Source organism: Condylura cristata, unplaced genomic scaffold (genome assembly GCF_000260355.1).
Source record: "Condylura cristata isolate star-nosed mole 26May11 unplaced genomic scaffold, ConCri1.0 scaffold00017, whole genome shotgun sequence".
NCBI classification, from domain to species: domain Eukaryota; kingdom Metazoa; phylum Chordata; class Mammalia; order Eulipotyphla; family Talpidae; genus Condylura; species Condylura cristata.
The window spans coordinates 39,624,933-39,639,802 of NW_004567118.1; the positions used below are offsets into that span (position 1 = coordinate 39,624,933).

Sequence of the window (14,870 nt, forward strand, 5' to 3'; positions counted from 1 at the left end):
TCCGGGGCAGGCGGGAATCGAACTCATGCGGAAGTGGCTTTAGCTTCTCAGTGCAGTGCTTTAACCCGCTGCGCCACCAGGGAGGGCCCATGGATCACTCATTCTTACACTGAACCACTTGCACATAAACCACCCAAACATCTTGCTAAGATGGAGATTCTGATTCTGGGACCTGAAAGTTTGCATGCCAAAGCTCCAAGGCCATGCTGGTCTGTGGATTCCCCAGTGAGTAGCCACATCCCAGGAATAGGCACATTCCTGGCAGGGAGGCAAGCTGACCATTCCCCAGATTGTTCTACCCCTCCAAACTCAAGACAGAGGGGTGCTCCTGCAGAGTGTCTGGAAGTTCAGTCCTGAGATCTCAAGTAGACGGCACAGAAGAACCTGCCTCTGCATCACCCAGGATGCCTTGGCAATGGTCAGAATCCCCTGATGCAGGTAACAGGTGCCCAACTCAAATTAGCTTAAGCAGAACGGGGTACATTTTCTATCATAACTATGAGATTTATCTGGTGAAAGGCTAAGAGATCAAAGGAAGAGTGCAATATTGTGACATATTAAGAACTATATATTTGGTTTTTGCCCCAGTTTTGGCACAAGAGTTTCTAAAACCTTTGGGATTTCCTGAGTAATAGGAGTGAGAAGGACTTCTTTTGTTATTCAGCATAAGTCCCTTTCAACCATAGGAATTCATGTTAATGAGGGAGCTCCTGGTGAGCCCCTAGGATGGGGACTGGTTTCCAGAAAACCAGTGTCACTGGAAATGGAAACTTACAATCTTACTCTGGAATTCCTGAGAGAAGAGGAGAGAGGCTGGAGATCAAGTCAATCACCGACCAACATAAAAGAACCAGTGACGCAATCAACCGCGCCCACGTAAAGGAACTTGGATAAAAGTATCATCAAGACACTTTCTGATGGGAGGGCACTTTGAGGCGCAGGGAGGTGCACCTGCAGGAGCCAGCATCCCCTCTTCCAGACCCTGCCTATGCAGTTCCTCCATCTGACCATTTCTAAAGTGCATTCTTTGTAAAACTGGTCAGAGCAAGCAAAGTGCCTTCCTGAGTTCCATGAGTCATTCTAGCAAATTCTGAAACCCAAACAAAGTACAGTGGGGACTCTGATTTAAAGACAGTTGAGCAGAAGTAGGAGGGCCTCACGCATGTGGGAGAAAGTCTTGGGGGGCTGAGGCTTAACTTGTGGGGTCTACACTAACTGGTAATCAGGGTTGGGTTGGGCTGGGCTGGGTTGGGTTGGATTGATGATACCCAGGCAGTGGCCAGAGAGTTAGAGAACTAATTGTATAAGAGAGAGAGTTAGAAAACTAATTGTATAAGAGACACACCCCACACATTTGGGGACTGAGAACATAGAAGGTGTCAGAATAAGTCTTCTCAAACTAGAAATGAGGTCTGACTATTCCAGGATCTGGGTCTCCTTACCCCATTAATTCTATCTCTCTCATGTCTGTTTATCTCTCTTGAGCCCCATTTCAAACCCTACAAAGTAAAACGTGAGAAGAGTTTTGAGGGTCCCTTTCAAATATAATGCTCTTAAATCTTTCCAAGTTAGTTGAAGTATCAGGCCCCAGTCAACACAGGGTTCCATAACCAGAAGTTTCCACTTGGTTGAAGATGGAACTCCTTTCTTTCTCTGGAATATTCACCTCATCCCATTTCTAAACCAGTCACGTAGCTACTCAACTCTGTCCTACAATAAGTAGCACAAATCTGGAGTGAAGGCACCCTCCTTGGCTCAGACACTCCCTCTCCCTGCAGGGGACTTGCAGCACCTGGATTCCCTGCTCTTGCTCCACCTGGGAGATGCTAATGGACTCAAAGAGGAGTCAGATACAAACTGCATTCTCCACACACAGGGAGCTGGTTTCAGGATCACAGGAACTTCTGCCATTTAAGGAAAGGAGCATGAAAAGGGGCTCAATACAGAGTGTACAGAGGGCAGAATTAGCGTGGCCTGGAGCAGGCCTTCCCTGTGCTAGCATCACGCTGCCAATGAAGGAGTCCCCGCCCAGCCCCCAGATCCACAGTCCCACTCTCCCTTATTCCAGTTGTGGGACCATAGGGAAATGACCTACCCTCTCTCAGCCTTAGCTTTCTTCATCTGTAACAAGGATGATAATAATTCCTCCCTCACGTGGTTGTAAAAATTCCATGAGGGGATGCATGAGGCATGAAGCATCTAGCAAAGGTGATCAGCACCCCTCTCTGTGGTGCATGTATGTGACATCTTGTACAATTTCAGTAAATGTTTGGGAAAGGGAGCATGGAAGGAAGGAAAGAAGAGAGGAGAGGAAGAGAGGAAGAAGATGGGTGGTAAGAAGTTCCACTTACGGTTGTGAACAATTATCACATCAACCTGTAACATGACATGGGGGTGGTGTAGAGTGACACAGACTAATGAAAGCACCGTGGGATTCTGCTATGCCTACCTCCTTGTCCCCATGGAGAAGTCCTGCTCACTGTGCTCCCCATAGCCCCTGGGATAGAGGGATTTGTGGGGCCTGGCACCCACAGGGGAAGCTGACCGTCACCAGAGAGACAAGGTCATGTGCAGCCTCCTTGGGCCTCGTCGTGCCTGCCAATAGCCACCTGCTGCATGCCAGATGTTTTCCCGGAAAACCACATATTTTCATAGAGACAGAAAGAGCCAACTCATGTCACTGCATGATCTCAGACAAGTTGCCCAACCGCTCTGAGCCTCAATTTCCCCATCTGTAAAGTGGGAAGGTTAATATTGCCTGCCCTGCTACGCTCCCATGTGGGGCAGAATCTTCTCGATGGGCAAGTCAGTACCGGTATCACCTTTCTTTGGACAAAACATTTTTTAGTGTCCAGCTACTAGCGTACACAAATCACAGCTGGATTATCTTTTGTTTTGCAGAAAGTTGAGGGGTGGTGGGGTTGACACTGTGTCAGTAGCAAGGGTAACCAGGTCGGAGTTCTGGCTGCTGCTGAGAACTTCCTGGGAGCTTTTAAAAATGCCAGATGTCAGGTGAAGAGTATGCTTTCAGGGATCATTTCTATAATTGTTAAATATATCAGATGCCTTGCCCTGCCCCCAGAAGTTCAGATTGAACAGATCTGCGATGGGAATGTGGGCTTGTTTTCTTTTATATTCACAGGTGGGTCCTTATGTTGAGAACTCCCCTACTAAGTGATCATGAATAAGCTGAAGGAGTAGAACAATCGAAAATCTAAGTCTGTGGAGTGATGCATTAGTCCTAGGGTCGGGAGCTCAGAATAAGACAGGTATGAATCTAGTTTCTAAGAACTTACATTTATTAAGCACCTACAGTAAGTTACCGCCTTTCCTCACAGAATCCTCACATGAGCCCTAGAAGGGGAGACTGCAGAACCCCATTGAGTGGGGGAAGTCTGCAGAGAGCTTTACTCCACACCATTTATGGAAAAAACAAGGCCAGCTCCACCTGACTCCCAGGTCAAGCTCTGGACCCTTCGTTCCACTGTCCAGGGCTGGAGCAAGGGCCCTGGACTCTCCCCATCTCACCTTTACTTGGGGTAAGTCACCACAGCTCAGGGCCTCTTTCCTCACCTTTAAAATGAGGTTAGCAGGTGCCAGATCTTTCACCCTTAGATCTATAGTCCTGTGACCCCTTCTTTAAATCTACTCCCGGTTATTTTCCTTCGCTCTTCAACTTCAGAATGTGTTAGAAGCCAGGGTAACCAGCCTGGAGGCCTGCTCTTGAGAGAGGTTATGAAAAGAAGTTGGCCTCTCCCTGATTTGAGGCAGGGAATCCTCCTGATATTTTTCCCCCTTGTATAATCCAAGAACTCCAGGCACTTGCAGGACAGAATCAGCTTTGGAAGTACAGGTCTGACAGGATGACACATGACATGGACAGAGCTCACAGGCAAGGCACCCATCCCACTGTCTTGTGAGGCCACATCTCTCCAAGACCAGCTTTCTCCCTAGAAGCTTGCTCCTGAGAGCTGAAAGTGTCCTAGTTAAGAAGGGGTATCCCAGTTTATAACACACTCTCCTGTGATCCCAAGGCATGTCAGCCACAGAAAAGGCAGTGAGAGCTTGCATGTAAATTAATCTAGACAGTTTTGTTCCAGAGTTTTCACAAGCTTCCTTGGTCACAGAGGCTTTTTATGGAATACCTAAACTGAATACTTAAAACAGGAAATACTGTTCCTACATCCCATTTTCTCAGACCCCTGAATCAATGCTTCCTTGAAATTCAGAAGATGGACTGCAAGTGAAGCAAGAACAGAACAAAGGCTAATGCCAAGTGCCACCTGCCCAGACACATTGCTCCCTGCCTCACAAGGAGGTCTGATGAGCGAGAAGGCTTCAATGAACAAGACAGCTGCCCAGTAGCTGGGAAGCTCTGACATCCTAAGCCAGGGGGGTGACAATAAAGCCACAGACAAGGTGGGAACTTGCACCTTGTCTTTTTTTTTATATATAATATAAGTTTATTTTTACATCATTTTGTACATTTTGTTTTCCATCTCAATTGTAATCCCTGTGGGTTTCCCATCACCAAGTCACCCATGTGCCATCACCATAGCCCCGTGCACTACACCTTGTCATTTTAAGGGCGGTTTGTCATGCATCAGGCCATCTGTGGGGCTGGGAGACTAATTAATCCACACATGTAAAAAGGAAAAATGAGCAGCTAGAGGATATAGATGGAATGACTAACTGCACCTCTCCCATACTTCCCAACGTAGGAGCAATAGAGGGACTGTCATGGCCACCATGACTTCACCCAGCAAAGCACTGTTAGGCCCTTATTCAGTGCAGATCCTGGAGAAAATGTAGTGATAAATTAGATTCACTACCCGCCAGGGCTCACACCAAGGTGTTCAGACAAGCACTAGCTTACTGTACAGCGAGTGTGGACAGGACTCAAAGGGGCGTGGAGCAAGGGAAACTTAGATCTGGTCCTCCCAAAGCAACACGCAGGCTCTAAACAGCCCCTGCCATGGTGATCCCAGGTGTGGAGGGAATGCACAGGAAAAACGGTCCCTGTCCAGAAGATGCGTTTGGCCCTGGGGTGAGTCTATGCCCAGGCTCCTCCTCAAGCCCAGTCAAACATTCCCCTCTAAGTGCTGGGAGTCCTCCCCGTGTGCTCGCTGCACCCTAATGAGCATGTGAGAAAGCTTGGCTTCCCACAGCATCGCAGCGCCCTGAAGACACGAGTGTCCTTGCTGCTAGTGGCTGTGTCTGGGGTCTCCATCAGCAAAAGCCTCAGGGAGACAGGTGCTCAACAAGTGGTTTTGGAAATAAAGAGATGGGAAGGCAAGTTTATACATCAGCCTATTACCTGGGAACTCTGATGCATGAGCTGGGAGAGGAAGAAGTGCCAGGTGATCAACGGAGGGAACAGGGGCCCAACAGGGAACTAGGGGGGCAGGGAGAAGTCAGAAAAGCCCAGGGGAAAGCTGCAGGCCAGTCGACTTGAAACAAATACACACTAGGGGAGAGAAAATACTAAGTTGTAAATATGAAAGGTATGAGCAAAGCTGAGAACACAGCGGATTGTGCATCTGACCACAGTCTGGAGCATGTATTGGGAAGAACTGGACACTGAGTTTGGTGGGCAATGGGGCCCATAACGGACGACAGCAAAGCCGTGACTTACGGAGGACCGAGATCTGGATAGGGCTTCGTGCAATGGTAATAAGGGCAGTGGGAGGGACAGAAGCCAGAGAGAGACCCATGAGAAAGAGCCATTCTGACTCAGCCGTCTAGTCCCTAAATAAATTGCCAGCTCCACTGCCCAGCCCTCAGAAGAGCCATTATCCCAGTAGAATAAACTCCCGCCCCTTTGACCAACAGGACCTATAAATAGCCACATAAAGGTCTCTGCCCCCAGCTCAGCCACGGAGGCTCCAGTGCTGAGCTGTCACCGCCAGAACCTGGGCACAGTCAGCCCTGACTCAGCCCTGCCTGGTCACCACAATTTCTCTCGGGAACCACCACCCTGTTTCCCCTGACTGCATGGGCAGCAGTCAGCAGGAGTGGCTAACCAGTGGCATATTTCTGAGCCTGAATCCTGTCCCTAAATGCCTGAGAGATATTTCATACCCCAAAACTCCAGGCTTCTATGTCTTTCCTTGACCCCATTTAGGGTCTGGTGGGCAAGGGCCCTTGCTGAGAGTCACTGCTTAAACCAAGCGCCCCGGGATGCCTAAGCCTCTGTAACAGAGTACATGAAAGCCCCTTCTTGTGGTAAAGGGTCCAGCACTCCTCTTCTCTCTGGGGAAAGCTAAGGCCCTTGGCTCTCAAGGGAACTTTGGAGACAATTGCAGGTACTGTCCTGGAACATGCAGTAATTTGTTCTGTGCCCCAGAAGCTTGATGCTGGGGGTCTCTGAGGAAGGAAGATCCTAATGCCTTCTGCAGGAAATAGGAGTCATAATAAACACTAGAGTCAGGTTGACCCCTAGCCCTCCTGACTGCCACACGCTTGAATATGACTTTGGGCTTGACTTTTCTCATTTACAGAGTAGGAATAACACCTGCCTGTCTCTGCACACAGACATGCCCGCTCTACGATTTGCAGGCTCAGGCAGGAGTGGGGTGAAGCTCACACTCTGTCAGTCCTGTGCCCCATCGCCCTCTCCAGACAGGGAGGGACCCAAGGCTTCCCCAGAAACACAATGCCTCTAAACAGAATCTTAGGTCCCAATTTTAGCCATTAGGTGCCTGATTGGGGTCACCCCAGCTTGACACCTGCCGCCCTCCTTCATTGTGTGTATATACTGAGATCATCCACAGACAAGCAGAAGACAATGACCAAATGTTTACTCTTTGTATGCCAGACCCCGTTATATATAACACATGTGATAATATATATATATATATATATATATGTCTGTGTATATATATACATATCATGTATATATGATATAAAGAGTGATATACTCTTATTCTCATTTTAGAAGCAATAAAAGGATTAACTCAGATCAAACTCTGTTTCCAAGGATCTTGCTTTTTCTTGGTGATTTTCTACTCTTTATTATATATATGGGGGAAAGGGAGAGTTTCTCTGGGTAGGTAAAGTGCCCTGATAATACTCAGTACATGTTAGCTCTTTCTCCTTCCCTTCTCTTCTAAAGAGGGTGCTGGGGCTCACCAGCACTATGAAGCTATGCACAGTCACTGCAACATGAGTTTGATCTCCAAACAGGACAGTGACCCACATGGCACAGCAGACCTCTCCTATCCCACCCACTGCTCCCCTCAGCAATGTCTTTCAGTCAGTCCACCTGTTCTGCTCCCTACTCTGTCTCTGGTGAATTCCCTCACCCCCCTGCACCTCTGGCCTGTACCCCAGTTCTTGTATACATAAATAAATAGACCTTTAAAAAAATAAAAGAAAGAGGTACTGGGAGAAACCAAGATACTGGAAACCCCCAGTGCCCTGGAAGGGAACCCCGGGCATCCTGTCCTCTTGGGCTGACTAGAAAACACTAATCTATGCCCCCGGGAACAGTGCTGGCTCTGAGCTGTGGTACAGAAGCCAAGGAGCTTCACACCCAGAGGCAATGGCCAAAGCCAGGCCTCCAGCGGTGCCAAGGAGCCTGGTACCCACCTGGCGTGGGGAGCCTGGTAGGGCCTGGCAGTAGCAGAGAAGCTGTTTCTGTGAGGCAGCCGAGGGAACCCACAGTCTCCTTGGCCTTGCCATGCTTGCTGAGGCTACCTTCTGTGTGCCAAGTATTTTCTCCTGCAAGTCACTCTTACTTACATCAGAGGATAATCATTGGCACTGGGATTTTTCATCCCAGTTTACAAATAAGCTAGTGGTTTTTAACCACTAGTTGGGACTAGTTTTGTCCCACAGGAGATGCTGGGCAATGTCTGGAGACATTTTTGGTTTTGTAGTGAAAATGTAGTTAGAAGGGTAGGGGAGAAGTGCTGCTGGCCAGGAATATTGCTAACCATCCTGGATGACAGGACACCCCACAGCCCATCACATCGTAGGAGCTGGCCTCATGCTGCATTGTGCAACCCCCACACTGATAAAGAGACAGGAGTCGTGGAGCAGGCTACATAATGCAGGCTACTGCTGAAGAGCAAGATCCTGGCCTTTATTGATAACCAGTGCATTGCTAAAAGGGGGAAGCAGAAAAGGAAAGGGAGAAGTAGGAGGGGGAGGGTGGAACTGTTAGATCCAGCCCTGATTCCCCAGTCAGGATTTCAATCTTATCAAAAAGGCATTCCACTGATCAGTTTCTGGGGTCCTTCGTTATACATTAGCATGATGTATAAGTCAGGAGCAAGTTTATGCATCCATCATCAGCCCCCCGGGGTGTTCCTAGTCATACCTCTTGATGCAGACCCTTCCCAGGGTGATCCAGCTTTATGCTCTTAACTGATATGAAAATCACCTTGTAGGGATGGGCTCTTATGACCGGGCAGTTCTGACCTTGCTTTGTTACCGAACTGTAGGTAAGAAAGTGGATAGGCCGCTTAGAATTCGCAGACCCACAGCCCCAAATGTCCACGCTACCTGCTGAAGTCCAGAACCACCGAAATAAGGAAACTGATTCTCAGAAATACACAGTTGGCAGGGCCATCAGCTTCAGGTACAGATTCTCTGATCCCAAGCTAGTGCTCCTGGAGATCTCTGATGTGGGTACTAGGCCCAGCCAAAGACAAGCACACACCTGCAATCCTACCAGCAGATGGAGTCAGGAGCACCCCAGGACCCCTGTATGAAATGACCCACAGGGACTGCCCTGAAGCTTCCTAGGATGATGCATTTAAATTCTATCAGTGGCCCTTTGCCTCTGTAGCTTCCCAGGTATAATCTCTGTCCTTAAATGTCAATGGGCTGACTGGCCAGAAAGGGACCACAATGCCCTCTCCACAGAACTGGACATGTCACGAAGTAAGATGGTTGTGCCACCCTCAAAGGGAGACATCCTGGGTCAGAACCTGACACGTAACAAGTGCACCCTGAGGTAGTGAGACAGGAAAGGGGTTGCAGTGGGCCAGGCATGCCTCAGAAGAGGGCCCTGCCCTGTGGCCTTTGGTACGACCTGACAAGATTCTAGGTCAACAAGTGACCTGTTTTCTCCATGCCAATTGGCACCATACACCCCAGAAGTTAAGCCTCTATTCATGACAGTTCCACAATTAATTAGTCCTTTTCTCAGGCAGGAGGTCTGCTTCTGTGCTCTCTGATGGACAGACAGGCTGCCAGGCATTCCTAAAAATGTGTAACTGAGAGCCAAGCTCCCAGTCCTTACCCTGAATTTCTGAGTCCCACACCTATGCAACCCCTCCTTTCTGGCAAAAAGAGTAGTACCCTAAACTGTAGAATCCCAACTTTCTGGGCAGCCAAACCCAACCACAGGCCACTGACATCACAGAGAAGTTTCAGATACCACAGCTGGTTTATCAGAGCCTTAAAGCCAAGTGGGGTACTTTGTCCAAAATAAAAGCTCTTCCTGCTGGGAAGCTGGAAAGGCCTTGATTAATCATTCCAAGAGCAGAACCTCCTACCTCCTCCGAGTTCTAGCCAGCAAAACCTCCGCCAGCAATGGCTGGCCTATGGCAACAATTGCATTTTTCTTCTCTGGTCAGGAGGTTGCAAACATTCCTGCCCTGTGGTGACTGAACCGCTGCGAGTGGATGGAGCACAGCAGACACCAGGGGCAGCTGGAGACCAAGTTCTGTGGACTTTTGTCTTAGGGCTCGAGCTAGCATCTCCAGGGGAGAGGACCTGTTCAGTCAATCCAACTCTGGATTTTGTTTCCAACTCTCCAGACTTCTCATTCTTTTGTTAGTAGTTTTCAACCTTGGCTGAGCACTGGAATTAACCTGGTGAGCTTTGAAAAACCTTGATGCCCAGAATTTAACTCAGCTGTCCCTGGGATGGGCCCAGGCATTGTTTTTTTTTTTTTTTAATTTTTTTAAAGATGTGTTTATTTATGCATACAGAACTGGGGTACAGGTCAGAGGTGCAGGGGCGGTGACAGGCTTCACTAGAGACACAATAGGAAGCAGAACAGGCAGATCCACAAAGTGCACTGCTGAGGGGAGCAGCGGGTGAGCCAGGAGAGGTCTTCCACACCATATGGACCACCCCCAGGGCTGGGGATAAAACTCACACTGAAGCCTCTGCGGCTGGCTTGCAGTGTTGCATCCTAACCCGCTGCGCCACCAGGGAGGGCCCAACATTGGTATTTTTTTTAAAGCTTCCCAAGTAATTCCTCTGTGCAGCCAAGGTTGAGACTCATAGACGTAAATCTGCCTTTTATGCCTTGATTAGTTCTCCTGGCACAGGATGATTAAGTTTTTCACCACCTGAAGTATTGTTTACACTCTACAGTCCATAATTCACACCAAGGACTTGAGCTTCACAAAGACATGATGAAAATGGAAGAGGTCCATAAAGGAAGACTCTGTATTTAAAAATAATAAGAACAAAACAATCAAACAGAAACCCTACTTTGCAGCATCTTTTATATACAAACCATCCTCAGCCAGGGTGCTGCCAATCATGACTCTAAAGAGACCATTTCATTTAGAACCTGGAAAACAACCCGAGTGCTACAGCACTCGGTTAGCAAGGCCCTTGTCAGTCTCAGCTCTATCCTGGCAGCATTATTCCTGAACCTGACTACACACCTTGCCCACTCGGAGCACCTCTGCCCTGTAACGTCACAGGTACCCTTGCCCATGATCTCCTCATCTGTTGTATTCCCTTGTCAAAATCCTACTCCACTTAATGGCATAGGCAAAATGCCACCTTCTTCATAAGGCCATTCCAGTCCCTTTGGGCTGGAAGTGGAAATGAACACTCCCTCCTCCTCACTCCCCCAGCCCCTGCAAGGTATATCATTCTCTCACAACAAAAACATTTGTGTATGTATCTGCACCCCCCACCCCGAAAAACTCATGATTACCCCCAGGGCAGCTGTGTGACTTTCCATCTGACCCCAAATAAGTCCTTGGAAAATGTAGATTAAGCAAATGAATGAATGAATGAACAGCAGGTTGAAGTCACTACATGTTGTAAATCTGTGCTTGGTCCTCCACAATGGAGACCTTAGTCATCACAGGTTATTGAGTTGTGAGATACTTTCCCAGGGAACAGACTAAATTGTATTTTCCCAGGAAGGTAGCTTAAATCCATCAAGCGAAATCATCATTACCGTTGTTCCGTGTTAATCCTCTGGGCTCATTAGCATTCCAGATAATTAGCGCCCCTGTGCAGGCAAGATGGGAGCAGGCTGTGTGTAGGAAACACTGGCTCTGCTGAGGATTATGGAGAGAGTAATGCAAAGTTAGGAGCAGATCCCAGGCCAGGGGTTCTGCGGACAGTCATGCTCATGTCCACAGGACATCTCACTGCTTTGTGAGTTCCACCTTTGCACCCAAAAGTCCATCTCTCCAAGTGCAAAGCCAGTTTGCTATTGAACTGTCCAGTTATCAGCAAAATACAGACTAGGGGTGAGAGAACGTGAAACCCCCCAATTGGCCCCATGTCTCTCTGCCCCCTCCTACTAAAAGCTCCTCTTCATGCGCTACACAGAAAGACAACAGGGGAGAGAATGGGAACATCAACTTACAACTATGCACTCACCTTGATTCCTTGTGCCTCAGTTATATTCCACAAAATGGGAAGAGTAAAAGGTCCGTGTCATTGCATCATCAGAGGGCACACTGTGTCACTGGGAGGTGCTTTCAATAGTACTGGGCGCATAGTACATGCTGATAACTACTTAATGCCCATTATTTACCCAGGTATTTCAATTAAATGCAATCCACATACCAGGCTTCCTTGTTTGCCCCACCTCCCCGGCTCCCAGTGAGGAGGGTCTGTGGCATCAATTTTGTGGAGACAAGTGCAAGGCAGTGCAAGTACTGAGTATGTAAGCTGAGAAGGCTCCAGGGAAGTGAGCAGACACCAGGGGACAGATCAAATAATTGGGATTCTATGTCTGATATTTCTGCCTTGTATTTCACAATGTGGTCAGTGAAGGCACAGCTCTGTTTCACCACCCATCCCTGCTTGTCACCTCGCCCCAGGGCTTCCAGGCTCAGGGCAGTGAGAACTACAGCTAAAAGATGAACATCCTCACCTTGGGATACCATGGGATCTGGAAGGAGTCTATGGTTGCCTTGACGACAGCTGCGTGGAGTTCTTCGGCCTGCCTTCTCTCTGCCACCCACAAGCATTCTCCACCGATTGTTCGACTCACTCTGGTGAATACCTTACCCCTTGTCCATCAGGGAACTCATCATCACTTAGTGCCCAGCATGGCAATTACTACACCAACTCTATCCTCTGAAAACTGGTAATTAAAGCACAAAAATAAGTATTTATCCTGCCTTCATCAGAGGCGCTGTAGTTGATCACCAGTTGATGAGGGAAAGCTTTTCTTTACAAAAGGAGGTGGGCTAATGAATGAAGAAAGTGATAGAATTGGGAAATCATTATTTTGCACCCTTCAATAAAATTGTTAATTCAGGTTCAACTGTTATGGCAAGCAAGATATTTGCAGGGTAGCAGAACATCCTTCCACAGATGAGGGGAGATGATGTGGTGATGAGAGACAATGCAATAGAGATGACCTAGTAGTTGCAACATTAACCAACTGACCAAAACTAAGCATCTCTAAGAGCGAGGCCATCACAGAGTATTCTCTTCCTGCTTGGTGCGCTGCAAGGTACACAGCTTCTTCTACAAGTTCTCTTGCCAAAACATTAACCTGAATCTCGTCAACTCCTTAAACTTAATCTTCAGTTTATAAGAAATACCAGGAGGGAGGAGCAGATTAAATGAAAACTCAAGGAAATAATCAGACCGATTCATAATGCAGGATAATTGTATAGGACAGTTGGTCTGTTTTCTTCCAGAAGTCAATACTAAAAGAAGTGTGAGTTCATAATCGCCAAAAAATAGAAACAACTCAAATGTGCATTCAATTGATGAATGGGTAAAGAAAATGTGACACATCCATACAATGAACTATATTTTGGTAATAAAAAGAAATGAATACTGATACATATGATATCATGGATGAACCTTACAACCATTACCTTAAACAAAAGAAGCCAGTCACAAAAGACCATATAGTGAATGAGTGTATTTTTATGAAATACCCAGAGTGGGCAAAACTATAGAAAGAGAAGGGAGAATGGTGATTACTTAGAACTAGGGTGGTGGGATTTGGAGGAAATAGAATCGGGGGTGATTGCTAATGAGTCCAGAGTATCTTCTGGGGATAATGTAAACATTCGAAAATTCACAAGTCATGAACACACTAAATCCATTGAATTTTTTGCTTTATGGGAAAATTATATGATAAAAGAATCACATCTTAATAAAGCTATTTTGAAAAATAGTGTTTGTGTTATGTTGAGGATAAGCTTTTTGGTGAAAGACATAGAATAAATGAATAGAACACATGAATCTGACTGTATTTTGAAAGGACCCTGAATTTGTCAAGTTAAAAAGCTGTAAAAATATTTGAGGGACAACCGAGAAAAAATGAGTAAGAGTGGAAGGAAGCCTGGTAGCAGACAGAGCAGGCACGTGGAGGACCCTGAGGTTGGACAGGAAGTTGGTCCCTGGGGGCTAGCCCAGAGAAGTGGACACAGCAGCAGTCAGCAGACAGACAATGGGCGGGGCATCCAAGACCATGGTCCAATCAGCAAATACCCTAACAGGGTACAGCTTCCCTACTGTGGACAAGGAGTGAGCAGAGGCAAAATCTTAGCATGAACACTGAGGGGGCGGGTTAGAATCGGAAATCTGAATAGAATCTCCTGGTTGTTTTTTTTTTTGTTGTTTGTTTGTTTTCACATCATTCTTCATTTTCCCATCTTGGTTGTGATCCCCATGGACTTCCCACCACCACTTCACCCATGTGCCATCACCATAGTCTCCTATGCACTTCCACCCAGTTTTGATCCTATTCTCCTCTCCACCCCCATAAAATGTCTCTAGTTTATAGTTGTTCATTGCAAACTCCTGGTTTTTAGTGCAGACATGTCAATAGTCTGGCCCTGCCCAGTGAGAGGACCTGGGGAAAATGCAATCCCATTGCACTGTGCAATGGTAGAATCAAGATCTTGATTCTTAAACATTTCCTACTGAAAGAAACCAGGTGTCTCTGGAGAAATGGTTGATTCAAGACTGAAGAAGGGAAAGAAAAGAGAGGAAACTAGAACATCTAGCTGGGTACAAGAGTATGCAGACATAATTCCAAGGGGTTCTCAAATACGGGAAATTTTGAGTTTCAAAATAAGTAATACTAAGTGGTTATAATGCAGTAAACAAAATAGAAATCTGAGTCTGTGCTGATATGAATGAATGAATGAACAAATGAATGGAGAAGAGAAAGCTCTTCTGGGTCTTAGAAAGTCAACTAATAAATGTAGGTGGAATGGTAGGGTTAGAAATCACCACTTGGTAAGTATCACTGTAATAATGCAGGCAAGAAAAATCAACGGATGATAAAACTAGAGGGTAAAAGAGAAATGGGGTTTTGCAGAGTCTCAAAGTATCTCCCTGAAAGACACCATGTTAATCAAGTGATATAATTTAATGTTGTAAGTAATGTAATAAATAGATCTCACCTGCCTTAGGATGCATAGGGAAGAATCCCATGTCAGTTCTGTGAAATTCAGTCCCAAACTCATTATGAGTCTAATCAAGAGGGAACATCAGACAAACACAAATTGAAAAATCGTTCTGTAAAATGTCTGGCCTTGAATTATAACAAAGACATCAAAGGTCATAAAGTCCAGGAGAAACAGAGACACAGTTTCTGGGTAAAGGGAAATCTGACAACAGAGTGACCCTAGGTGGGGTCCTTTGTCCATAGAGGACATCACTGAGGCCACTGGAGAAAA

General features: G+C 46.8%; 1 protein-coding gene across 2 annotated transcripts in view; it reads right to left on the reverse strand.

Annotated features, from left to right (window-relative positions):
* The window catches only part of ASIC2 (acid sensing (proton gated) ion channel 2), a 1,021,853-nt gene that overhangs the window by 990,566 nt on the left and 16,417 nt on the right, over positions 1-14,870 (reverse strand). The gene's annotated exons all lie outside the window — the stretch shown is intronic.